Source organism: Mus musculus, chromosome 18 (genome assembly GCF_000001635.26).
Source record: "Mus musculus strain C57BL/6J chromosome 18, GRCm38.p6 C57BL/6J".
Classification (NCBI taxonomy): Eukaryota; Metazoa; Chordata; class Mammalia; order Rodentia; family Muridae; genus Mus; species Mus musculus.
The window spans coordinates 27,464,556-27,490,494 of NC_000084.6; positions in this window are offsets into that span (position 1 = coordinate 27,464,556).

A 25,939-nucleotide genomic window follows, 5' to 3' on the forward strand; every position below is an offset into this window, starting at 1 on the left:
GCTGAGATTGATGTCTCAGAGCTTTAGCCATGTCTGCCTGGTCATGTCAGTTGTCAATATGTCAGATTGTTTTAAAGTGTAGAATTTCCATGATTTTCTATCATGTGCTTCCCAAAAATAAGCCAATGTGAGATGTAAAATAATCATTCACATTTCTCTCTTTTGAGTAAAAAACGAGTTGCTACACAATTCCTGATCCCCCTGCCCCTTCTTTAGTAATTAATTCTGGAAGTTTGCAACTAGCTCCACTCTTGTTTACATTTATCGGATCATTTTATTAATATTAATAATGTCTTCTAGGAGGTGTGTCGATGTAACAGGTGTGCTAGTCCTAATAATAAAGTTTCTTCTATGGTAAGCACTTGCTTTTTTGAAATTGTTACAATAACCTCTGCTGATGCTTCAGCATGCTTGATATGCTTTAGTTTTATCTTATGAATTTGGAACAACTTTTTTTTTTGAACAAGCTTTACAAAAAGCTGAGTGTCTGTTCATTGCACTGATTGTTTTTTCAAGAATCAAACCCATTCTTCATCTTGTAAGCATTGATGAATTAGGTAATGTTTATTGTCTAATAATTTCACATGACTTTTGTAAGATACCAACATAAAAACTCAGAGTGTCTTTATATTAAAATTTTTGGTATAAATTATGACTTATGCTATGCTTTTTTTCTGGGATGTTTGACTTTAGCTAAAAAGTAATTCACAGTGATACAAAACAACACAGCAAAAACAAACAAACAAACAAACAAACAAAGAAAAACACAAAAAACAAAAAACCCAAAAATATTTAATTGTCTCTGTTGAGTCTATTAGTATTTTTGGTTGGGGGGCTTAGAATTCTTATTGTAAATGTATGCCCTTTCTCTCTTTACAGGTCTTACCTTTTGGAAAACATAACTATGTATGTATTCATATATACTTTTTCTAAGTAAGAGGTCCTTACCAGTAAAACCTGAAGCAAAACCACATTCTACTATACTTAATCAGTAAAAACACCACCCTAGGGCTACTGGGGTACAAATCATCAGTTTCATTAGCATCTGGGAGATGTTTCAGGCACATCTGAGCTGTGTTTGGCATGCAGTCACTCACAGAGCATGGATGTGTAAATAATGTAATCACATGTTCAATTTTACATTATATATGAAAATTACTTCTTAAGTAGAAAGCCTATTAGGAAGGAGGTTAGATGTATTTTTAATGCTTCTATTTATTCTCCTGAAACATTCAGCACCCCAAGAACTGACAAGAGCATTCAAAAGAGCTAAATATAATCCTTATCTGCTAGATTTGCTGGGAAGAATACAAAAGCCTAGGAAAGGAAATCATTGTGTACATGTGGACCAGTGGAGGACTAAGCTAAAGATGCTTCACCTGTAATAACAGAGATGACAGAGGTTGGAAAGACACTAAGCTAGATTACATATAAACTCATAATGACTCCAAATGTTGAACACTTGCCATAGATATTCCTAGAATTGTGCCACACAGAGCATTGCTACTAGCATGCTCTAAGACCACAAGAAATGAAACTCACAGCTGAGAGAATGAAATGTTTTGTTCCATAATATGGAAGTCAGCAGGAACATCATATCCCTATCAGGCTGTACTTGAAATTAATGTAGATCTCAGAAGATAAAGGCTTACATGAGGCAGAGTAAACGCAATTTCAAGAAACTACAACCCCTGCATTTATGTATAGAAATATCCATGAAGAAATGCACCGTGACCATCTTTTCCTCTTCATCCTTTTTGTATTTCTATTTGTACAAATACTATTTGTATTTGGTAGTTCCAAAGAGAGAGAGAACCACTTTAACTTAAACATAGCATTAAAAGTGAATAAACACAACAATCAAAAGCTACATTATGGAAAGAAAGATGGGATAGATTATCAGAAAAATATAGCCATTAAGTGTGTATAAGTGTGAAAATCAAATTATCGTCATTAATTTTGTATATTCATTTTTTAATTACATGAAACAACCTCAACTATGGAAGAAAAGCCAACCCAGACACAGAGAAAACAGCAAGTATGGTGCAGAGAACCGAGGCTCTGGCCAGGCAGAAAGAAGTGTTGTTGAGAGAAATCTATGGCACAAGAAAGAAAGATAGAAAGATAAACCAAAGAAAATTCAGGGCCAAGTTGCAGAAATGAAAGTCCAATGAAACTGATCACCAAGGAAATAAAACCTATGGAGAAAAGTGAGAAGGAAAAACACAGTAAAGCAGACGTAGAGAAAACATTGACAAAAGCAGCTGGTTAGAAGCAGAAAATGGCATTCACTGAATGCCTGAGGAGAAGCCAACTGAAAAGAAATGTATGTAGCAGAAAAATGAGTAATTATGCAATTCAAATTAGTTGGGACCAAAGGAACTTTGTTATCTACCTATTGAATGTGCAGGAGATATTTCAAGAACAATTGCATTTATTTATTTATTTAGTTAGTTAGTTAGTTAGGTAGTTAGTTAGTTAGTTAGTTAGTTAGTTTTTTCGTGCCAATTGCACTTTAAATATAAGTATTTAATATAGGAAGATCAATACACTTACAAGGAAAGCTGATGTGTTTACAGCTTCTATACAGTGAGTCAGTGAAGAGGCATTCAGTAGTATCAGCAAGGTTAAAGTGTGGCGAAGTAATGACAGACTGCAGAGTTTTTCCACAATAAATGATCACAACCATTTTTTTAATTACATATTTTCCTCAATTACACTTCCAATGCTATCCCAAAAGTCTCCCACACCCCCCCCCCACTCTGCTACACACCCATTCCCATTTCTTGGCCCTGGCATTCCCCTGTACTGGGGCATATAAAGTTTGCCTGTCCAATGGGCCTCTCTTTCCAGTGATGGCCGACTAGGCCATCTTTTGAAACATATGCAGCTAGAGTCAAGAGCTCCGGGGTACTGGTTAGTTCATAATGTTGCACCTACAGGGTTGCAGATCTCTTTAGCTCCTTGGATACTTTCTCTAGCTCCTCCATTGGGGGCCCTGTGATCCATCCAATAGTTGACTGTGAGCATCCACTTCTGTGTTTGCTAGGCCCCTGCCTAGTCTCACAAGAGACAGCTATATCACAGTCCTTGCAACAAATGCTTGCTAGTGTATGCAATGGTGTCATCATTTGGAGGCTAATTATGGGATGGATCCCTGGATATGGCAGTCTCTAGATGGTCCATCCTTTTGTCTCAGCTCCAAACTTTGTCTCTGTAATTCCTTCCATGGGTGATTGTTTCCAATTCTAAGAAGGGGCAAAGTGTCCACACTTTGGTCTTGGTTCTTCTTCGGTTTCATGTGTTTTGAAATTGTACCTTATATCTAGCTATACTAAGTTTCTGGACTAATATCCACTTATGAGTGAGTACATATCATTTGAGTTCTTTTGTGATTGTGTTCCCTCACTCAGGATGATGCCCTCCAGGTTCAACCATTTGCCTAGGAATTTCATAAATTCATTCTTTTAATAGCTGAGTAGTACTCCATTGTGTAAATGTACCACATTTTTTGTATCCATTCCTCTGTTGAGGGGCATCTGGGTTCTTTCCAGCTTCTGGCTATTATAAATAAGGCTGCTATGAACATAGTGGAGCATGTGTCCTTCTTACCAGTTGGAACAACTGGATATATGCCCAGGAGAGGTATTGCGGGATCCTCCGGTAGTACTATGTCCAATTTTCTGAGGAACCGCCAGACTGATTTCCAGAGTGGTTGTACAAGCTTGCAATTCCACCAACAATGGAGGAGTGTTCCTCTTTCTCCACATCCTCGCCAGCATCTGCTGTCACCTGAATTTTTGATCTTAGCCATTCTGACTGGTGTGAGATGGAATCTCAGGGTTGTTTTGATTTGCATTTCTCTGATGATTAAGGTTGTTGAACATTTTTTCAGGTGCTTCTCTGCCATTCCGGTATTCCTCAGGTGAGAATTCTTTGTTCAGTTCTGAGCCCCATTTTTTAATGGGGTTATTTGATTTTCTGAAGTCCACCTTCTTGAGTTCTTTATATATGTTGGATATTAGTCCCCTATCTGATTTAGGATAGGTAAAGATCCTTTCCCAATCTGTTGGTGGCCTTTTTGTCTTATTGACGGTGTCTTTTGCCTTGCAGAAACTTTGGAGTTTCATGAGGTCCCATTTGTCAATCCTCAATCTTAAAGCACAAGCCATTGCTGTTCTATTCAGGAATTTTTCCCCTGTGCCCATATCTTCGAGGCTTTTCCCCACTTTCTCTTCTATAAGTTTCAGTGTCTCTGGTTTTATGTGAAGTTCCTTGATCCACTTAGATTTGACCTTAGTACAAGGAGATAGGAATGGATCGATTTGCATTCTTCTACATGATAACAACCAGTTGTGCCAGCACCATTTGTTGAAAATGCTGTCTTTCTTCCACTGGATGGTTTTAGCTTCCTTGTCGAAGATCAAGTGACCATAGGTGTGTGGGTTCATTTCTGAGTCTTCAATTCTATTCCATTGGTCTACTTGTCTGTCACTATACTAGCACCATGCAGTTTTTATCACAAAGCTCTGTAGTAAAGCTTTAGGTCAGGCATGGTGATTCCACCAGAGGTATTTTTATCCTTGAGAAGAGTTTTTGCTATCCTAGGTTTTTTGTTATTCCAGATGAATTTGCAGATTGCTCTTTCTAATTCGTTGAAGAATTGAGTTAGAATTTTGATGGGGATTACATTGAATCTGTAGATTGCTTTTGGCAAGATAGCCATTTTTACAATGTTGATCCTGCCAATCCATGAGCATGGGAGATCTTTCCATCTTCTGAGATCTTCTTTAATTTCTTTCTTCAGAGATTTGAAGTTCTTATCATACAGATCTTTCACTTCCTTAGAGTCACACCAAGATATTTTATGTTATTTGTGACTATTGAGAAGGGTGTTGTTTCCCTAATTTCTTTCTCAGCCTGTTTATTCTTTGTGTAGAGAAAGGCCATTGACTTGTTTTAGTTAATTTTATATCCAGCTACTTCACCGAAGCTGTTTATCAGGTTTAGGAGTTTTCTGGTGGAATTTTTAGGGTCACTTATATATACTATCATAAAGTATGTGAACAAATACGACTCATAACTCAAGGTACCACTAGAAGTGCAAGCAGCTCAGAATAGAAACTTTTATGTGTGAACATTTACTAACTCAAAAAATGTGCTAATTATCTGCAAGTGTTCAAATGACATGGATGGTAAAAAATGAAGAAAGATACTGTATACAATAAATACTTTTAATGTCTCCTGTATATTAGTTAGAAATGCAGGATGTCAATGGAAACAGGGAAATTAAATAGATAACTCTTGATCATATTTATAACTATTGTCATCTGCCCTATCTTATTTTCTGAACCAACAGGGATGGCACATTCATTGCTTTCTTATAAGGTTATCTGCCTTGGATAGTTAGTATCTTTTCTAATTCTCTTGAATACATATTTTTTTCAAATAGTCTGGTTTTTTCTTTTTATAAAGAAACTAATACCTTACATGATGCATTCATTTTTAATTTGAGTATAAATATAAAGGCATACAACTTTCACAGGACCAAGGGCCTCTCCTCCCATTGATGACCGACTAGGCCATCCTCTGCTACATAAGCACCTGGAGCCATAAGTCCCACCATGTGTATTCTTTGGTTGGTGGCTTAGTCCCTGAGAGCTCTGGGGGCACTGGTTGGTTCATATTGTTGTTCCTCCTATGCGGCTGCAAACCCCTTCAACTCTAAGGGTTCTTTCTCTAGCTCCTCCATTGGAGAACCTTTGCTCAGTCCAATGGTTGGCTGAAAACATTCACTTCTGTATTTGTCAGGCAATGGTAGAGCCTCTCAGGAGATAGCTATATCAGGCTTTTGTCAGAAAGCACTTTTTTGCATCCATAATAGAGTCTGGGTTTGGTTACTGTATATGGACCGTATATGGGATGGATCCCCTGGTGGAGCAGTCTCTAGATGGTCTTTCCTTCAGTCTCTGCTCCAACCTTTGTCTTTCTAACTCCTTCCATAAGTATTTTGTTACCCTGTCTAAGAGTGACTGAAGTATCCACTCTTTGGTCTTTCTTTTTCTTGAGCTTCATGTAGTCTGTGAATTGCATCTTGGGTATACAGAATTTCTGGGCTAATATCCACTTATCAGTGAATGCATACCATGTGTTCTTTTGTGATTGGGTTACCTCACTCAGGATGATATTTTCTAATTCCATCCTTTTGCCTAAGAATTTCATAAGTTCATTGTTTTAATGGCTGAGGAGTACTCCACTATATAAATGTAGCACATTTTCTGTATCCATTCCTCTGTTGGGGGACATCTGGGTTCATTCCAGCTTCTGGCTTTTATAAATAAGGCTGTGATGAACATAGTGGAGCATGTGTCCTTATAACATGTTGGAGCATCTTCTAGGTATATGTCCAGGAGTGGTATTGCTGGGTACTCAGGTAGTATTATGTCCAATTTTCTGAGGAACAGCCAAAATGATTTCCAGAGTGGTTGTACAAGCTTGTAATCCCATCAACAATGGAGGAGTGTATCTCTTTCTCCACACCCTCACCAGTATCTGCTGTCACCTGAGATTTTGATCTTAGCCATTCTGACTGGTGTGAGGTGGAATCTCATGGTTGTTTTGATTTTCATTTTCCTGATGACTAAAGATGCTGAACATTTATTTAGGTGTTTCTCGGCCATTTGGTATTCCTCAGTTGAGAGCTGTGTTTATCTCTGTACCCCATTTGTTAATAGAGTTATTTTGTTTACTGAAGTACAACTTCTTGAGTTTTTTGTATATATTGGATATTAGCCCTCTCTTGGATGTAGGGTTGGCAAAGATCTTTTCCCAATCTGTTGGTTGCTTTTTGTCCTATTGACAGTGTCCTTTGCCTTACAGACCTTTGCATTTTTATGAGGTCCCATTTGCCAATTCTTGATCTTAGAGCATAAGCTATATGTGTTCTGTTCAGGAAATGTTCCCCTGTGGCCATGTGCTCGAGGCTTTTCCTACTTACTTTTTTACTAGTTTCAGTGTATTTGGTTTTATGTGGACATCCTTTATCCACTTGGACGTGAACTTTGTACAAGGAGATAATAATGGATTGGTTTACATACTTCTACATGCTAACTGCAAGTTGAACCAACAACATTTGTTAAAAATATTGTCTTTTTTTCTACTGGATGATTTTAGCTCCTTTGTCAAAGATCAAGTGACCATAGGTGTTTGGGTTCATTTCTTGTTCTTCAGTTCTATTCCGTTGATTTACCTGCCTGCCACTGTACAAATACCATGCAGTTTTTATCACAATTTCTCTGAAGTACTGCTTGAGGTCAGGGATGGTGATTCCACCAGAAGTTTTTTATTGTTGAGAATAGTTTTTGCTATCCTAGGTTTTTTGTTATTCCAGAAGAATGCTCTTTCTAACTCTATGAAGAATTGAGTTGGAATTTTGATGTAGATTGCATTGAATCTGTAGATTACATTCAGCAAGATGGACATTTTTACTATATTAATCCTGCCAATCCATGAATTTGAGAGATCTTTTCATCGTCTGATATCTTCTTTGATTTTTTTCCTCAGAGACTTGAAGTTCTTGTAATACAGATCTTTCACTTGTTTGGGTAGAGTCACAACAAGGTATTTTATATTATTTGTGAGTATTGTGAAAGGTGTTGTTTCCCTAATTTCTTTCTCAGCCTGTTTATCTTTTGAGTAGATGAAGTCAGAAGTTGTAAATCAGATTTAAGAGTTGTCTGGTGGAATTTCTGGGATCACTTAAGTATACTATTATATCATCTGCAAATGTTGATAGTATGACTTTTTCCTTTCTAATTTGTATCCCCTTGACCTCCTTTTGTTGCCTAATTCCTCAGGCTAGGATTTTGAGTACAATATTACATAGGTAGGGAGAGAGTAGGCAGTCTTGTCTAGTCCCTGATTTTAGTGGGATTGTTTCAGGTTTCTCTCCATTTAATTTGATGTTTGCTACTGGTTTGTTGTATCTTGCTTTTACTAGGTTTAGGTATAAACCTTGATTCTTGATCTTTCCAAGACTTTTTATCATGATGGGTGTTGGATTTTTTCAAATGCTTTCTCAGCATCTAATGAAATGATCATTTGGGTTTTTTTTTTTTCTTTGAGTTTGTTTATATAATGGATTACATTTTTGGATTTCTATATCCATCCCTGAATCCCTGGGATGAAGCCTACTTGATCATGAAGGATGGTTGTTTTAATGTGTTCTTAGATTCGGTTTGCAAGAATTTTATTGAATATTTTTCATAAGGGAAATTGGTCTGAAATTCCCTTTCTTTGTTGGGTCTTTAGTGGTTTTGGTATCAGAGTAATTATGGCTTCATAGAATAAATTGGTAGAGTATCTTCTGTTTTTATTTTGTGAAATAGTTTGAGGAGTGTTGACATTAGATCTTCTTTGAAGGTCTGATAGAACTCTGCACTAAACTCATCTGGTCCTGGACTATTTTTGGTTGGGAGACTATTAATGACTGCTTCTATTTTTCTATTTCTTTAGGAAGTGTGGGACTGTTTAGATCATTTACCTGGTCCTGATTTAACATTGGTACCTGGTATTTGTCTAGAAAATTGTCCATTTTATCCAGATTTTCCAGTTTTGTTGAGTACAGGCTTTTGTAGTAGGATCTGATTATTTCTTTGGATTTCCTCAGTTTCTGTTGTTATGTCACCCTTTTCATTTTTGATTTTGTTAATTAGGATACTGTTTCTGTGCTCTCTGGTTAGTCTGGCTAAGGGTTTATCTATCTTGTTTATTTTCTCAAAGAATCAGCTCGTGGTTTGATTGATTCTTGTATAGTTCTTTTTGTTTTGCCTTGATTGATTTCAGCCCCGAGTTTGATTATTTCCTGCCACCTACTCCTCTTTGGTGAATTTGCTTCTTTTGGTTCTAGAGCTTTCAGATATGCTATCAAGCTGCTAAAGTATGTTCTCTCCAGTTTCTTTATGGAGACACTCGGAGCTATGAGTTTTCCTCTTAGCACTGCTTTCATTATATCCCATAAATTTGGGTATGTTGTGACTTCATTTTCATTAAACTCTAAAAAGTCTTTAATTTCTTTCTTTCTTTCTTCCTTGACCAAGTTATTATTTAGTAGGGTTTTGTTCAGCTTCCATGTGTATGTGGGCTTTATATTGTTTACATTGTTACTGAAGATCATCCTTAGTTTGTGGTGATCTCATAGGATACATGGAATTATTTCAATCTTCTTGTATCTGTTGAGGCCTGTTTTGTGACCGATTATATGGTCAATTTTGGAGAAGGTAACATGAGGTGCTGAGAAGTAGGTATATTCTTTTATTTTAGAATAAAATATTCTATATATCTGTTAAGTCCATTTTGGTTAATAACTACTGTTTGTTTTCCTATGTCTCTGTTTAGTTTCTGTTTCCATGATCTGTCCATTGATGAGAGTAGGATGTTGAAGTCTCCCACTATTATGGTGAGAGGTGCAATGTGTGCTTTGAGCTTTAGTAAACTTTCTGTTAGGAATGTGGGTTCCCTTGCATATGAGGATAGATGTTCAAAATTGAGAGTTCTTTATGGTAGATTTTTCCTTTAATGAGTATGAAGTGTCCTTTCTCATCTTTTTTTTTTTTTTTTGATAACTTTAGGTTGAAAGTCAATTTTATTCAATATTAGAATGGCTACTCAAGCTTGTTTCTTGGGACCATTTGCTTGGAAAATTGTTTTCCAGTCTTTTACTCTGAGGTAGTGTCTGTCTTTGTCATTGAGATGGATTTCCTGTAAGTAGCAAAATGTTTGGTCCTGTTTATGTATCCAGTCGGTTAGTCTACGTCTTCTTAAGGGGAATTGAGTCCATTGATATTAAGAGATATTAAGGAAAAGTGATTGTTACTTCCTGTTATTTTTGTTGTTAGAGGTAGAATTATGTTTTTGTGGCTATTTTCTTTTTGGTTTCTTAAAATTAATTTCTTGCTTTTTTATAGGGTTTAGTTTCCTCTTTGTGTTGGAGTTTTCCATTTATTATCCTTTGAGGAACTATATTTACGGAAAGATACTGTGTAAATTTGTTTTTGTCATGGAATATCTTGGTGTCTCCATCTATGGTAATTGAGAGTTTTGCTGGGTATAGTAGCCTGAACTGGCATTTGTGTTCTCTTAGGTTCTGTATGACACCTGCCCAGGATTTTCTGGCTTTCATAGTCTCTGGCCTGAAGTCTGGTGTAATTCTAATAGGTCTGTCTTTATATGTTACTTGATTTTTTTCTCTTACTGCTTTTAATATTCTTTCTTTGTTTAATGCATTTGGTGTTTTGATTATTATGTGATGAGAGGATGAGTTTCTTTTCTGGTCCAATATATTTGGTGTTCTGTAGCCTTCTTGTATGTTCGTGGGCATCTTGTTCTTTAGGTTAGGGAAGTTTTCTTTTATAATTTTGTTGAAGATATTTACTGGCCCTTTAAGTGGTGAATCTTCACTCTCTTCTATACCTATTATCTTTTGGTTTGGTCTTCTCATTGTGTCCTGGATTTCTTGGATGTTTTGGGTTAGGATCTTTTTGCATTTTGCATTTTCTTTGATTGTTGGGTCAAAGTTTTCTATGTTATCTTCTGTGCCTGAGATTGTAAATTCTATTTCTTGTATTCTGTTGATGGTGCTTGTATCTATGGCTCCTGATCTCTTTCCAGGGGTTTCTATCTCCAGAGTTGTGTCCCTTTGTTATTTTATTTCTTTATTGTTTCTACTTTCACTTTTAGATCCTGGATGGTTTTGTTCAATTCCTTTACCTGTTTGGTTATGTTTTCATGTAATTCTTTAAGGGATTTTTTTTTTTTGCATTTTGTCTTTAAGGGCTTCTACCTGTTTATGTGTGTTCTCCTGTATTTAAGAGAGTTATTTATGTCCTTCTTAAAATCTCCTATCACCATCATAAGATGTGATTTTAAATCCACATCTTGCTTCTGGTGTGTTGGTGTATCCAGGACTTGGTGTGGTGAGAGAACTGAGTTCTGATGATGCCAAGTTGCCTTGGTTTCTGTTGGTATGATTCTTTCGTTTGTCTTTCTCCATTTGGTTATCTCTGGTGTTAGATGGTCTTGCTGTGTCTGGCCAGCACTTGACCCTCCTGTGGGACACCTCAGGATACATTATAAACTCTTGTCGTCTGAAATGGATAGATATTTCTTTTTTGACTTAGGATCTTACTATTCAGTCCAAGCTTTCTTTGAAATAATGAACATAGTGCCTCTAATACAAAAAAGCTGAGATTATACTTCTATGTCACCATTCAACCCAAGTATATCTTAATTATAAAGGGGAAATGTCTTCTCAATTCAATATTGTATATATCATTCCAAAGTATGTCAATAAATGTAAGCTAAAAGGAAAAGACTAAAAGAAATTTAATTTATAAAGATTTTTAATTTGTTAATAACTATCATATATTAATCACAATATCCCATAAAATAATCTATAATATATACATGAATATATATATATATGTATGTATATATATATTTGAAATAGTGTATACAAGATAGTATGTGTATATATATATATATATATTTGACAATATGCATGACAGTATATATATATAATATATGAATTTAAGAAGATTCAAAGGTTGAGCTGAAGTTACTCACATATTGCTAATTACAAAATGATAATATGTACTTAAATATTTACAAGATCATTATGTAAACAAATGTAAAAGGTACAAACATTTCATAGATTATAATCCTAATGTTATTCCATTAATGAAAGTATATAATAGCAAATATCAGTACAGGTAATTGAATGAGCACTTATTCTTCTTACTTTTCATTTCCTTTTTAACCTTTTCACTATATATTTTTAAGAATGCTTCCACACCTAGTCTTTGTATAGGGCATTTTGAGTACTTCTTATTGCCATTACCCACTTCCACTTTTCTCCATCACTGCATATTTTTGAGGTTAAATGGAAGCTGCAGAATAAACTTAAATTCTTAAATCCTTGCATTTGAGCTGAGCTCTTCCAAGTGGGCAGTAAATTGTCACATGGGAGACAGCCTGAAAGGAAGGGAGTTCCAGTGGACAGAATTAAACACAGTAATGACAAGCACATGAATTATGCTTCTAATGTAGTAACTTACTTTCTGTTCAACTTTGAAAAAGTAATTTAACTTATGTGTTTCGGGTCCCATTAAATTGATGGTAATAATCTTTCTTTGTTAACAAAGTGCCTTGAAATCACCTTGTGACAAGTAATATATTACCAGAAAGTATTCCTATTTCACCCTGCATTGTAACCTCTCAAGAAAGAGGTCTATGCATCATTGTGAGTATTTCAATGTGCAACACAGGCCCAAAAAAATGATTGAGAATGGCATGGAAATGCTATAATGTGTCTGTAAGTCAGTGTTATGAACTCACCTTGAGTGTTGAATTGACTAACCATACATTTGCATCAATAGAATGATAAATGTAAGAAAGTTCCAGAAAAAAGTAAGGGAGCTGCTGTTTTTTAAAGAGACAGGGAAATATAGGCCACAGCACACCATGGTAGGCTATGCTTCATTAAAAACAACAGAATTACAGGAAATCCTTGTAAAGAAACAGAAAGGACTACTTCTTTGGTTTCTAATTTTTAATTAAATGCATATAATTTGTGTGGATGTTGAACATATGTGTGTTGGGTCCTGTGTGTGGAGGTTACATGTCACATGTAAGACTTTGGGTCTTTCCTTCTTTAAATGTTACTTTTATTACCACAGATAAAGTGGTATGATGAGACCCATACCCAATGTGAGCATACCCAATGTGGGCTGAGGTCAGAGCATTTTATTTTCTGTTCTAACAACTGTTAGGCCTATGTATGGAAGCTTCAAGGTGCCATAAAATCTAATCTTCTAAGATGACTGATCCAATCTGCCTTCTCTTGGCTTCCAACTGAATTGCTTTGCCTGGTCTCATATTTACTTTGGTAATATATTCTATTCATCTGGCTTTTTCTCATTCTCTGCCTAGTTTTTTTCTGTCTTCATTTGTGTCTAGCTAATTTTCTCAGTAACCTATTTCTGTAAAACTGTCCCAGTAAAACTTCCACACACATAGATCACAAATCATACCCCTCCCTCTCTCTCTCACTGCTCTTAAGTAGCCTCTTCTTCCTATCCTGTTCTCCTGAGAGTTGGGTATAACCTATCTCTGACTAATTCTGTCAAATATTTATGTGATTAATCATTTTGTTTGCACCTCAGTTAGGTATCAGTTTCAAACATGGCTGCTTTCTTCTACATATTAACTTTATCTTTATTGTTATAAATTAAAGGTGTTCATGTGGTAAGGGGTACATGTATTACAGCCAGATGCTACACACGTGTATGTTTGCATTACAGCTAAAATACACAGTCCAAGAAGGGCCAGTTGTGTTCCCTTCTGAGAGCAGCCATGTTAAGAGATTAAAATTCCTCTACTCCCACCATGTGTGTCACAGAGATTACACTAATGTTATCAGGACTGACAACAAGAACTTTTACCTCCTGAGCCATCTTAACAGCTCAAATAGACCTATTTCTATTCCACAAGTAGGTATAGTTTTATTAAGAAATATTAAATGTGCACAAATTGTTGCATGTTGTTGAGAAAACTATTGCAGATATCTCAAAGAACACCTTTGTCTCTACGTTTTTCCCACCACATTTATCACTAGATAAATTGTTAAAATGCAACAGCACTGTGTTGACCGTTCAGTGGTTGACCAAATATTTAAATGCTCAATCTTCACTGGGTATTGTAATGATTGAAATAATAAGACTTACCAATTTTACACAAGTGAATCATATGAGCCATTTAACGCTAACCTACTCTTCAGTTATCAACTTCTAAGTAGTAAATTGCATTAAATTCACCTGCTATATGCCATTTTATTCTATACTTTACATTCCTATGATAGAAAAATTTAAATAACATGGTGATAAAATTAAGTAGAACCATCAGAATTGTTTTCTTAGAACCATGTACAAAGTTACATATTAGCTTGTCTACTGCACATGGACTTAATTTCAAAGCTATCTAGAGTATATTTAAAATATCTTTGAAGAAAAATTTCTTGTACATCATCAATTGCTAATAACATATGTTGCATTTTGATGTCCTGAAATGTCTCCTGTCTCTTCTGATTTAGAGCTACAGGTTCAATTGTTAGGGAATATAAATAACATTTTAAAATAGATAAACAGGGCCCATGGAGATGGCTCTTTGGATAAAGCTCTACCTGTGCAATTATTAGTGTTGTCATTTCAGCCCTATCAAAGCCAATCATGTGTGGAGCCCTACTTTCTTTATGGCACTTGGGAGGCAAAGCTGGTTGACTAAGCCAAACTGGCTTAGCTGAAATTTCTAAGGTCAGTGTTTAATGAGAGACCTAACTGAATCAAGATTGTGGAAAGTGACTAAGGAAGATGCCCAACTTCATCCTGACTTGATACATAGGTACATAAGTACACAGGTACACACAACTGCAACACACACAAATGTACACAATCATAAGCATGAACAAAACAAAATAAAGACAAAGTAATGAAATATAAGGTGAAGAAATGTATTGATTCTAACCTCTGCTTACTTAAGCTGACACACAATAAAAGTCCATGCAAGCGAAAAGAACAGATTATACTTTAGTTTAAATGGAACCATCATAATTATAAGAACATATATACTCCTTAGAAGATGCAGAGGGTCTGAAATTCTCTTTTTAGGTTGGGTCCTTGTGTGGTTTAGGTATTAGAGTAATTGTGGCTTCATAGAATGAGTTAGGTAGTGTTCTTTCTGCTTCTAATTTATGGAATAGTTTGAGGAAAATTGGTGTCAGGTCTTTGAAGGTCTGGTAGAATTCTGCACTAAATCCATCTGCCCCTGAGCTTTTGGTTAGGAGGTTTTTTAATGACTTCTTCTATTGACTTGTGTGATATGGGCCTGCTTAGATAGTTACCTGCTCTTGCTTAAACTTTGGTATGTGGGTGGCATCTGTCTAGATCATCTAGATCTTCCAGTGTTGTTGAGTATAGAATTTACAGCAGGATCTGATGATTTTTGAATTTCTTCCATTTCTGTTTTTGTCTCTCCCTTTTCACTTCTGATTTTGTTAATTTGGATACTGTCCCTGGGCATGTTTGTTAGTTTGGCTAGGGGATTATCTATACTGTTGATTCTAAAACAAACAAACAAACAAACAAAACAAAACAAAAACAAAAAACAAAAAAACAAAAACCAAAAAAAACAAAAACAAACAGCTTTTGGTTTTGCTGATTTTTTAAAATTGTTTTTGTATTCTTTTCTTTGTTTCTATTTGGTTGATTTCTGCCCTGAGTTTGACTATTCCCTGCTTTCTACTCCTCTTTGGTGAGTTTTCTTGAACTCTAGTGGCTCATGCTCTAAGATCAAGAATTGATAAGTGGAACCTCATGAAACTTGAAAGCATTTGTAAGGCAAAGCACATAGCCAATAGGAAAAATATATATCAAGAATTTAATCACCAAAATAAAACAAACGACCCAATCAAAAAACGGGTTATAGAACTAAACCCAGAATTCACAACTGAAGAAACTCGAATAGCTGACAGGCAACCAAAGAAATGTTCAAAATTTTAGTGTTCAGAGAAACACAAGTCAAAACAACCCTGGGATTCCAGCTTACACCACACAGAATGGCTAAGATCAAAGCGTAAGTGACAATACTTGTTGGAGAGGACATCAAGAAAGAGGAACACTCCTCCTCCACCACAGCTGGTGGGATTTCAAACTAGTACAACCACTCTGAATATCAATCTGGAGGTTTTTCAGAAAATTGGGAATAGATCTATTCGAAAACCCAGCAATACCACTTTTGGGAATATACCCAAAAGAGACCCCACCATGCAACAGGGTCATGTGTTTCACTATGTTCATAGTGGCCTTATTTGTGGTAGCCAGAAGCTGGAAACAACCTAGATGTCCCATGACAGAAGAATGGATACAGAAAATGGGGTACATTTATACTATGGACTACTACTCACCTATTAAGAATGAGGACATCTTGAGTTTTTGAGGCAAATGGATAGAACTAGAAAATATCATCCTGAGTGAGGTAACTCAGATGCAAGAGGATATGCACGGTATGTACTCACTAATAAGTGGATATTAGCCAAATTAAAAAAAAAGTAGAGAATACCTAAGATTCAGTCCACTCAAAAAGGTCAGCAAGCTGGAGTGCCCAAGTGAGGATGCCCCAGTCCCACTTGGGAGAGAAAATAAAGCAATCACATGTGAGGAGGTAGGGTAGGACCTGGAAGGGAAAGTGGGTGGGGGTGAGGGTGGGGAAGAGGGAAACAAGATCTGGTAGTGGATGAGGGTAAAGGACTGAAGCCCTGAGGACCAGAAAAAAGAATGGAAACAGACAACCTCAGTAAATAGAAGGTTGGGGCACCCTCCAGAATGCACCAGAGACCTGGCAGGTAAGAGACTCTCAGGAATCAAAGGGAGGGAGCATACATGAAATGCCTGACAGCAGAGAGAAGGAACTTAGAGAGCCCACCTCCAGCAGGAAGACAGGGCATCAAATGAGGAATGGGTTTGCCATCCCACAGTCACATCTTTGACCCATAATTGTTACTGTCCTAAAGAATTACAGGTATGGAAAAGAAGGTCCAGCGATAGGCCCAAAGTGGGATACAGCTCAATGGAAAATCCCAAGGTCTGACCCTATTACTAAGGAGGAGGTATGGGATGTGAAACAGTCAGAGGGCTGATGGGGGGGGGGCAGGAAATGGAATATGGAGTGTAAAAATTAATTAATTTATAAAACAAAATTGAAAAATATATAAAGTAAAAAAAAATTTCCTAAAAAAAAAAAAAAAAAAAAGATGCAGAGGGTAGTTTTCTCCTTTCATCATATACATAGTATACCATTTACACAAGATAGATTTCAATGACTCAAAATTATATTGATGCAACTGTAGTCTATGAATGCTTCCCTGTGGTTATTTACAGCCCTTCCGTTTGAATTGTAAGCTGTTCTCCATTAATCAGAAGGAAAAGCAGCACAAAGAAAATAAGATTGTTTATGAAATGAGTGAAAGACAGCAAAGGATACTTTGCATTGCTTTAGTATTCTTAAAAATGTTTTCTAAGATCAAAGTATTTGCACATAAAAATTAGTATTGGTAATTGCCAATAAAGTTGGTTTTCACTAACAATAAACATTTTCTCAATAAAAGAGCATTACTAAAAATTTCTCTTGAGTTTCATGTTGCATGTCTATGATTCTGACTGCTTGAGAGGCTGAGACAAGACAATAATTTAATTCCATGTGGATAATACCAAGGGTTTCATAAGTAATATGCAAGTCAGGGTCTCAGTTGCACAAAGTTGAACTTTGCTTTCATCCTGTAGAACACATTAATGATTATACAAATTACACACTTTTGCCACACAGAAGCAAATCATGCCTTTCTATTTCCCTTTTATTCTTCTTAGTGTTCTATGATAATTTACAGAAGTACTGGAATTACTGGATTATGACACAGGCGATTAAGAAGGACTCACTTAAAGGTTGCGATGACGAGGAACACAGGGTGAAACCTGGTAGCGCTCAATATGTGCTACTTCCCTGCGTCATTGGGGCACATGATCCTAGCACCTGTACTTAGTTCTCAATCCTGCTGTTCTCCAATGGCCAAACGATGTGTAGGTTTGTCATACCACTTCCATTCTTTCCACGGAACTCATCACATCATCAGTCATAGAGATAAAGCTCAGGCCTGAGTTCTCCTCTGCTGATGAGGATCGGAACTGAATCCACAGCCTTTGTTCTTAGGTGTCTATTGTTGCAAAAAAAGGACCATGACCAGAAAGAGGAAAAGGTGTATTTCATCTTGGAGTTAATTATGAAGAGAAGTAATAGGAACCTGGAGGAATGTTGCTAGCTGGCTTGCTCTCTACACCTTCCTCAGCTTGCTCTCTAAAACAACACAGAGCTATCTTCCCAAAAGTAGCACTACCCACAATGTGCTAGGTCTTCCCTTCTTGATAATTACTGAAATATCCCAGAGCTGTATCTTCTTCTCAGTTGAGATTACATCTTTACAGATGACTCTAGCTTGTGTCAAGTTGACATGAAATTAGCTAGTACAAACCTCAAGTACAGGATGGATTCCTCCTCTACAGACTCTTTGTGGCTAAGAGATAAATTGTTAACATAAACTAAAGTTCAGTTAATTAAGAGTAAAAACAGATATGATTGTGGTCTTGTCGCTCAGGAACTTACCAATCTTTAGGTGTTCAGTCAGAATCCAGGAGCAATGCAAATACTGAACATTGTACAAGACACTGCCACCACTTGACTTCTCAGTATCTTGCAAATATCTTAAAACATCCATAAGGAATCAAGAATTCACAATGAAAAACACATAAAAAATTGTCATTTGTTGCATAACAGTCATTGTGTGGGCTGCTGAACCACAAGGGATCTATGCCCTGTGACTTGAGCTTTTGTTGATAAAGGTCTGAAATAAGCTCCGCTTAATGGCATCTCCTCACCTCTCTATACAAAGTAAACAACTCCAGTCACAGCTAAAAATACATAAAGAATAAGCAAAAAGAAATATATTTTAATTAATATTCAAATGATTTTGAAACATTCAAGTTGAGCTTCTACAAGCATCAGTAATTACACCCCAAAATGAGTAAATGTTATAATTATAACTGCTGTAGAAATTATCCAGCATTTTCAGAAAGGAGTGCCACACAGAATACTGATCAGCAGGCAGGGAGTTTCTCTTCAGGATGTCAGACACATGACAAAATCTTCAGTTCAGAATATTCCCATCATGTGTATTCCAGTAGTTGGACAGCATCAACAAGTATACAATGAGCAACTCAGAGGGTACTGGCTCTACTGTTTACCACATAGGTAATAATTTTATATGAATGAATTTTCTAGATTATGCCATAGGGATTAAAAGTGCTCCCCATAGCTCACAATACTTCTCAGTTCCAACTGCTTAGCTGTGGAAGTTGGGTGAAAATGATTACTCTCATTTACAAGCCTTAACTCAATTTTAAAATAATGTTAATCACATGTCCACTGTGGCTAGGATAGTGTATGTGTCTTTCTAATATCTCTAGTTGTAAGAGCTACCACAGTTGCTTGGCTTCTTGTCTCTGTGTTCTTCTCCCTTCCTCGGATGTTTCTTTTTTAAATACCTAGATATACCTGAAGTTTCGGAGCTCAGGATTTGTCTCAGACATAGTGAAGCTGGCTGCTGTTTTGTGTCTGCTCCTTGGTTTATGTTAAAGTTCCCCCGTGTGCATTCTAGGTTTTTCTAAATTAATACCAAGATACACACACACACACACACACACACACACACACACACACATAATGATTTTCCTAGCAATGCACTCTCTAATATTATTAATAATTCTCAAAGTATTGCTTATATATCCTCTATTCCTCTAATCATTGTAATTAACAGATACTACACTCTTCAGTTCCACAAATATATTCCTGACTCTATGGGAACCATGTATTTACCAAGCAATGATCCTATGAATGCCTGATATAAACGTAAGTAAAGCTTCATTCTATGTTGTAGAACTTTTTCTCTAGTTATTAGTTAAATCTGCCTTGACATCCATCTTGGATTTCAATTTCATTGAGAAAAACATGTTTCGTAGGTATTCCTGAGTCTCCAGATTATCGGTATGAGTGAACTTGAGTGATTAAATAGGGAACTGAGTATTGCAGTCACTACTTTGCAGGACAGCAGAATCCACAAGGTTTCTGGAAATTTAAATATCAAATATCAAACATTGATGGATAAATAATCTGCTTTTTTATATTTCACAGTTGATTTGCTGATTTAATGCACCATATCTGTAACACTTACTTATTTTCTTTGGAATTTTAATGGTGCCTATGAACTAGGGAAAGGAAGGAGAAAATATACTAGTAACTACTAAAATAAGCAAGAAGATTTTCGATTTTTGTTAGGTATATGTTATACATACTACATATCACTAGTTTATTGATGATTATAAATTATGAAGTAGGATGAAAAAGAAACCTATACCGCAGGTTTCAACACCATTTGGCTAACTCTCCCTTTCCTGTGCCTTTAATGACATCTTGTGCAGAAAACATGTTTCCAGCTGGCCCATCTACTAAAAACTCTACCCAGTTTAAAACTTTAATCTTAAATGGTATTTACATCCTCTTGCTTTCATCTATCCAGGCTAACTGCATGCAGGAGATCTGGAGGGAGCAGGGAGAGGAAAGAAGTTTTATCTTGATTGTGATAAAGTTCAGCCCATTCTCCTGAGGCTACTTCAACCAGATACAAGTTCTTTAGGTCAGTTTTAGATGAATATTGGGTGTCTTTCCATCAAATTGCCCTTCCCTAAAAATGCCTCTTCCTTATCTAATGACAAAGCCCAATTCTTTCCTGGGTCCTGCCATTTCTTTCTAATTCCTTATCCTGCTCACATTGGCATGGGGGTGGGGGTGATGCAAAGACCTCTATGTTGTGGAAATGAAAAAAAAAAAAAAAGAGCAAATATTCACCACTTTCTTTTTGACTTTGGCATTCCCACCTCTTAGAAGACCTTAGTGAGAGTCTCTCCTCCAAAACAGCACTCTCTTGCAGCCTCACCTTGCTTTCCTCCACTATATATTCATCTAGTCTTCACACACCGTGGGAGTCAGAATTTTGTCCTGAAAAAAATTCCTTCATGCCTTTCTTGTTGTTCTTTATAATGTCCATGGACTGGGGTCTCTTTGATCTGCTTGGGGACACCTTCTCAGTTGCATTAAACTCTAGCCTGAGATGATGCTAACCATACCCAAATCCAATGACTCAACAAATGCAGTGCTTTCCTGCCCCTCTCCTCTCCCAGGACAGTGCATAGGATATATCATTTCCCATGAGATAGGAACTGGGAGAGAATTGTGTCTTATAATATTTGACTGCTGTCCTGTCTTCCAGTTTCTTCAAAAGAGATGAAAACATTTTGCTTTTCACTCATATGGAGTCCCTTTCTGTCAAGCATACATTTATGCTAATAAAAAATCCAAAACCCCTAAGAACAGCAGCAAGATTTTCAGAAGATCCCAATATGTCATTAGAGTGCTTCTGAAACTTCTTTGTATAGCTATCCCTGCCCTCCAATCTCCATGGAATTGGAGGGTCTAGTGATTGAGGTAAACCTAAACACATAGAACTTAATAAATATTCCTATGTAAGGGGTTCTTTAAAAGAGCAAATAAAAACAAGTTTTCTAAATTGGTTTGGGGATCTTCTGGTCTGATGCAAAGTGATGCTATCTAGAGAAAGGGAGTGGTGGAGAGGCTGTGGAAACTTCCCAGCAACATCTACATACCATGTTTTTGTACAGCATTTATTCCTTACAATAATCCATTAACTAGTAAGTAGCATGTTTTTTTTCTGAGTCCTCCAAGATATCCTAGCAAAATATTTAGTCCGAAGAAGAGGATCATGGGAATTCATGTTTCATTTAGATGAGAATTACAGAAAGTCTAGATTACAATTGTCAAAAATGTGGGGGAAAAATCACGAGAATCAGGAGCCCTTTCTTGAGAAATTGATGCTATTTCCAATTTGTCAGAAGTGAATGGAATTGACTTCAGTTAAGTTGAGTGGAATTAAATTAAATTTCAAAACACTCAGTTGGTGTTTGGAGAGGTGACACAGGCTTAATACTAAAAAGATGAACCGCCTTCTTTTAAAAAAATATTTTAATTTTAATGAGAATGTAACTATATTACTACCACATTCTCTCCCTTCTGTCCAAGCCTTCACTGGTCCTTTTTCCATCAACTTCAGTGCTCTTCTTTTCACTTCTCTATTTACACCCATGCCTATGGGAGTTTGAAGAAGAATGATAATCATTGTGTTTATGGGAGGAATTTGCAAGTCTTTGGGGCTTTTGGACTAGAAAAGTAGTTGAATGCTTTAAGCAGGGATAATAGGCCATCTTAGTGGGAACATGCAAGACATTGTTGAGGGAAATTGAACTGTGAGGGAGCAGTCTAAAGTGCTTTAAAAAGGAAGAATATTAGTGCCTCAGCGACCCTTCATATGATAGTTTGGCCAGAGGTGTGGTTGCTGTTTCCACTTGTCCTGGAAAATCTATCCTGGAATAAATGGAAAAATTGTGGATAACGGCATTGGCAGAAAAGATTTTAAGACAGCCTAGTATTGACTCTAAAGTGTAGTTATTAGTAATCAATCTTATATAGATCCATAATGAAAATTAGCAATATAGACAATGAGAAATACAAAATGTGTCATCTGAGGGGGAGATGAGCACCAGGAAGTATGGTGGTTCTAAGTCCAGTGTTTAAGGAGACTAAAAGTTTAAGAAAAAGCATGATAGTGTGTTGTGGATAGCCCTGGGGATAATTTTATTTGATGTTAATTCTGTTGTCCTGTGAGGGGTTGTGAACAAGGAATGAGTCCGCACTCAGGTGATTGCCTATAAACCTTCTTCCCACCTTAATTTGTAAAATAAAGGAGAGTTGATGATTGCTCAGAAAAAGGGAAAGTGAAGCAGAAAGTGGGTGGGGGGAGAAGAAGGAGAAAATGGGAGAAAGAGAGGATGTAGAGGATGAGGAAGAAGAAGAAAAGTGGAACAGAAGCACATGGCCTGGAGAAACTGCAAGCTCTACAGGGTCTCAGATGTGGAAGATGGTAGTGTAGTGTTAGATTTGCCCAAGCTAAGCACACAACATGTATTCTTATTAACAGAGTTGTGTTTTCATTGCCAGGACATATTTGGGTTGGAGATTTACCACAAGAATATGAAAATAGACTAAAGATAGTGGTCAGATCAGTACAAGATCCCAAGCACATAAACTCGACAACTTGTTAGAAGGAGCTTAAAGAAATCTTAAGCAGCCAAGCAAACCATCAACAGCTGAAAGCTGATGTAAGCATAACTGAACTAGGGACCATGTTCCAGGCCCAGCAAGTAGAAGAACTTGGCAGCTTCAGCCAAATGGTTCTGGCTTTAGAATCAAGGATATAAGAAATGTGATGGGGAGTCTCCTGAAGGTAAGGAAAGCTGCTGAGGCCAGAAATGTGTGAAGGGTGTCCTTGTATGGGGCATCGGAGAAGCCATTTTGTGAACTTGTGAATGTGAAGCCTAGATTGATTGTATTATAGATGTCAAGATACAGGAGATGCCAGAGTTGTGGAATACCTGCAGAGCCAAGCTGCAAACTGAGTATGGAGCCAGCTCAAGAAAGAGAAGTATTTAGGAGTCAGCAAATCTGAAGGGACTTGGAATTCTTAAGAACATTTTGATATTGGACATACACATGAAGAATGCAGAGTATTCCTTGCTGGTTTTCTGTCCAGCTTTTGTCCAGAAATCCTTATTATTCTTTCTTCTCTTCTGTTTGGAATGTGAATGTTTAACCTATGCCGTTGTATGTTGGAAGTATGCACCCTGGATTCTGATTTGGTTTTCACAGGAGGTTACCTTTAAGAAGGTGCCAAGAGTCTCAGAAATTTTGAAATTAGGACTTTTACACAGTGTTGAGACTGTGATAGACAATGGGGACTTCCGAAGTTGGACTGAATGCATTTTTGCATTATATTATAACTGTGAGCCTCTGGGGACAAAGGAGTGGAAGGTGTTGGTTTGTATAAAAGTTGACCTCTATAAACTCATATGTTTGAATGGTCAGTCACCAGGGCATGAGACACTGATAGTATTAGAAAGATTAAGATGTGTGGCCTTGTTAAAGGAAGTGTGTCACTGGGTGTGAGGTTTCAAAAGCTCATGCCAAGTCAGGCTCTCTTTCTCTGTCTGTGGATCAGGATGCAGCACTCGGCTATTTTTTCAGCACATGTGTTTGCTGCCTTGCTCCCTTCCTTGGTGTTAGTGGGCTAAGCCTCTAAAACTGGAAGCAAGTCCCCAGTTAAGTGTTTTCTTTTATAAAAATATCCTGGGAAGTGATGTCTCTTCAGAGCACCAGAAAAGTGACTAAGGGAATGCCCCTTCTAATACTGTCTGTCTAAATCAATTTGGTATTTAGTATTGTTTTTAGTATTTAGTTTTTAGTATTGTTATTTGTACGATTGTCACTATAGATATATAATGCAAGGAAAAGGATGGCAATAAATGCCAACAAAGAAGTATGGCTAATTAAACCACACTTCCATGATGAACACACAAAGTTCTCAGACATGATTCAGATATTCCCTAAATCCATGAAGAAACCCTTCTCCATATAGACCATAATAAGGTACTAGGATCCTTGGACAAACTTTTCCTTTTCTTGCATTCTTTTTGGAAACACTTGCAGGCAAGCAAACTGATCAATACAAGAGTGTAAGCCAGAGTTATCACAATGCAGCTGCACTTATTGTAATTCTAGCCAAGTCAAATTTTCCTGCTCTTACTACAAACCCCTGCCTCCAGGCTTCCAGCATAGTCTAAGTATAAGGGGCATTATAGTTAGATTTGCAATTGTTTCAGCAAAAATACATTGTTACTGGCCCATGAGTGTAAACAATGAGATTTTTATAGTGGCCACAGTCCATGTAAAATGCCATTTTCAGGATTCACTGAGACTGTTTCAGTCAGAGAAGAGATAGATTCTGTTCTATTTGGTTTGTTAGAAGAAACAGGGAAGCAAGAAAACAAGCTTGTTGGTGTTTGGGGGGTTTTGTTTGTTTGTTTTGTTATTATTATTGTTTTACTCTTAGGGTTCCTATTTTCTCCCTGGGCCTTGTTTTCCCAAGACAATTTCTGAGAAAAATAACATCATATCCACCAACAGTGGGAGTAAATTGCAATATTAGTTACAGGTATGGTAGGTACAGACAGGAATCATCCAAGGAATAAAGTTGGTTCCTCCCAACAGTATGTGAAACTAAAGTAAAATACAATGTGTGTGCCAAACATCCACTACAAATGTGAATGTACAAACTAACACTGAGTACTTTTCATATTAGAAGGCTACAAAAGTAAATGAAACAGCTGAAGTCCCTGAATACAAGGATCAACCTTAAGAAGATGTCATCACCGGAAATACTGATTTTTCTTGTCCACATAAAAATGTCCTTGAGGGTGAAACAAATCAAAGGAATAATTTCCTGAGGTATATGTTATGAAAATTGAATATTTTTAAATATTTTATTAATCTTTGAGATTTAATAATAACAATATTTCAAAGAATAATAAAATATTATTCTTTGAGATTTTCTAAATGTATTCCCAGTGTATTCACCCGCAACTCCTCTCAGTCATTCCTCCATGATCCATCTCTCTTCTACACTCCCATATTTCATAGTTTTCCTTTTAGTTGCTGTTTCTATCTTATCAATTCCATTGTGTCCATCAATACTGTCAGGAGTATGGCACCATCCATACTCTGGCTACAATATTTTTTTAAATCAATGCATTTTAATGAATAGTCGTCATACTCCTAATTTGCCATCTTACTTTGAAAGCAAGGGAAAAGCATTAACTAATTTACTCTTCATACTAACTATGAAAATCACACACTATAATTAAATGAGCCAGGAAAACAAGGTAGTGTATTATTGGGAAAATAATTGTGTCCACAAGATAAAGTGAGGGGCATAGAACTTTAATACCCAGAACCCATTTTATAATGGCAGAAGTCAGTGCCTGTAGCCAGCTGCAAGAAGGCCATTTTCTTGTCATAGTCCTATCTTGCTCTTTTCAAGAATGTACGTTGCACTTGTGAGTTCTGACCCATACAGTACACAGTTTAACATCTCATCAACCATGTGGCCCTGGGAAGTTGAAGGAGGGTAAGTTCATTGTTTGTATGCTATTAATTCAGAGAACTTGGGAGTGATAAAGAACAAAACACAAACAGAAGAAGCACTGAGAATTATGATTAGCATATGGAAAGTTTGATATTAGACACAGCAGAAGAATGC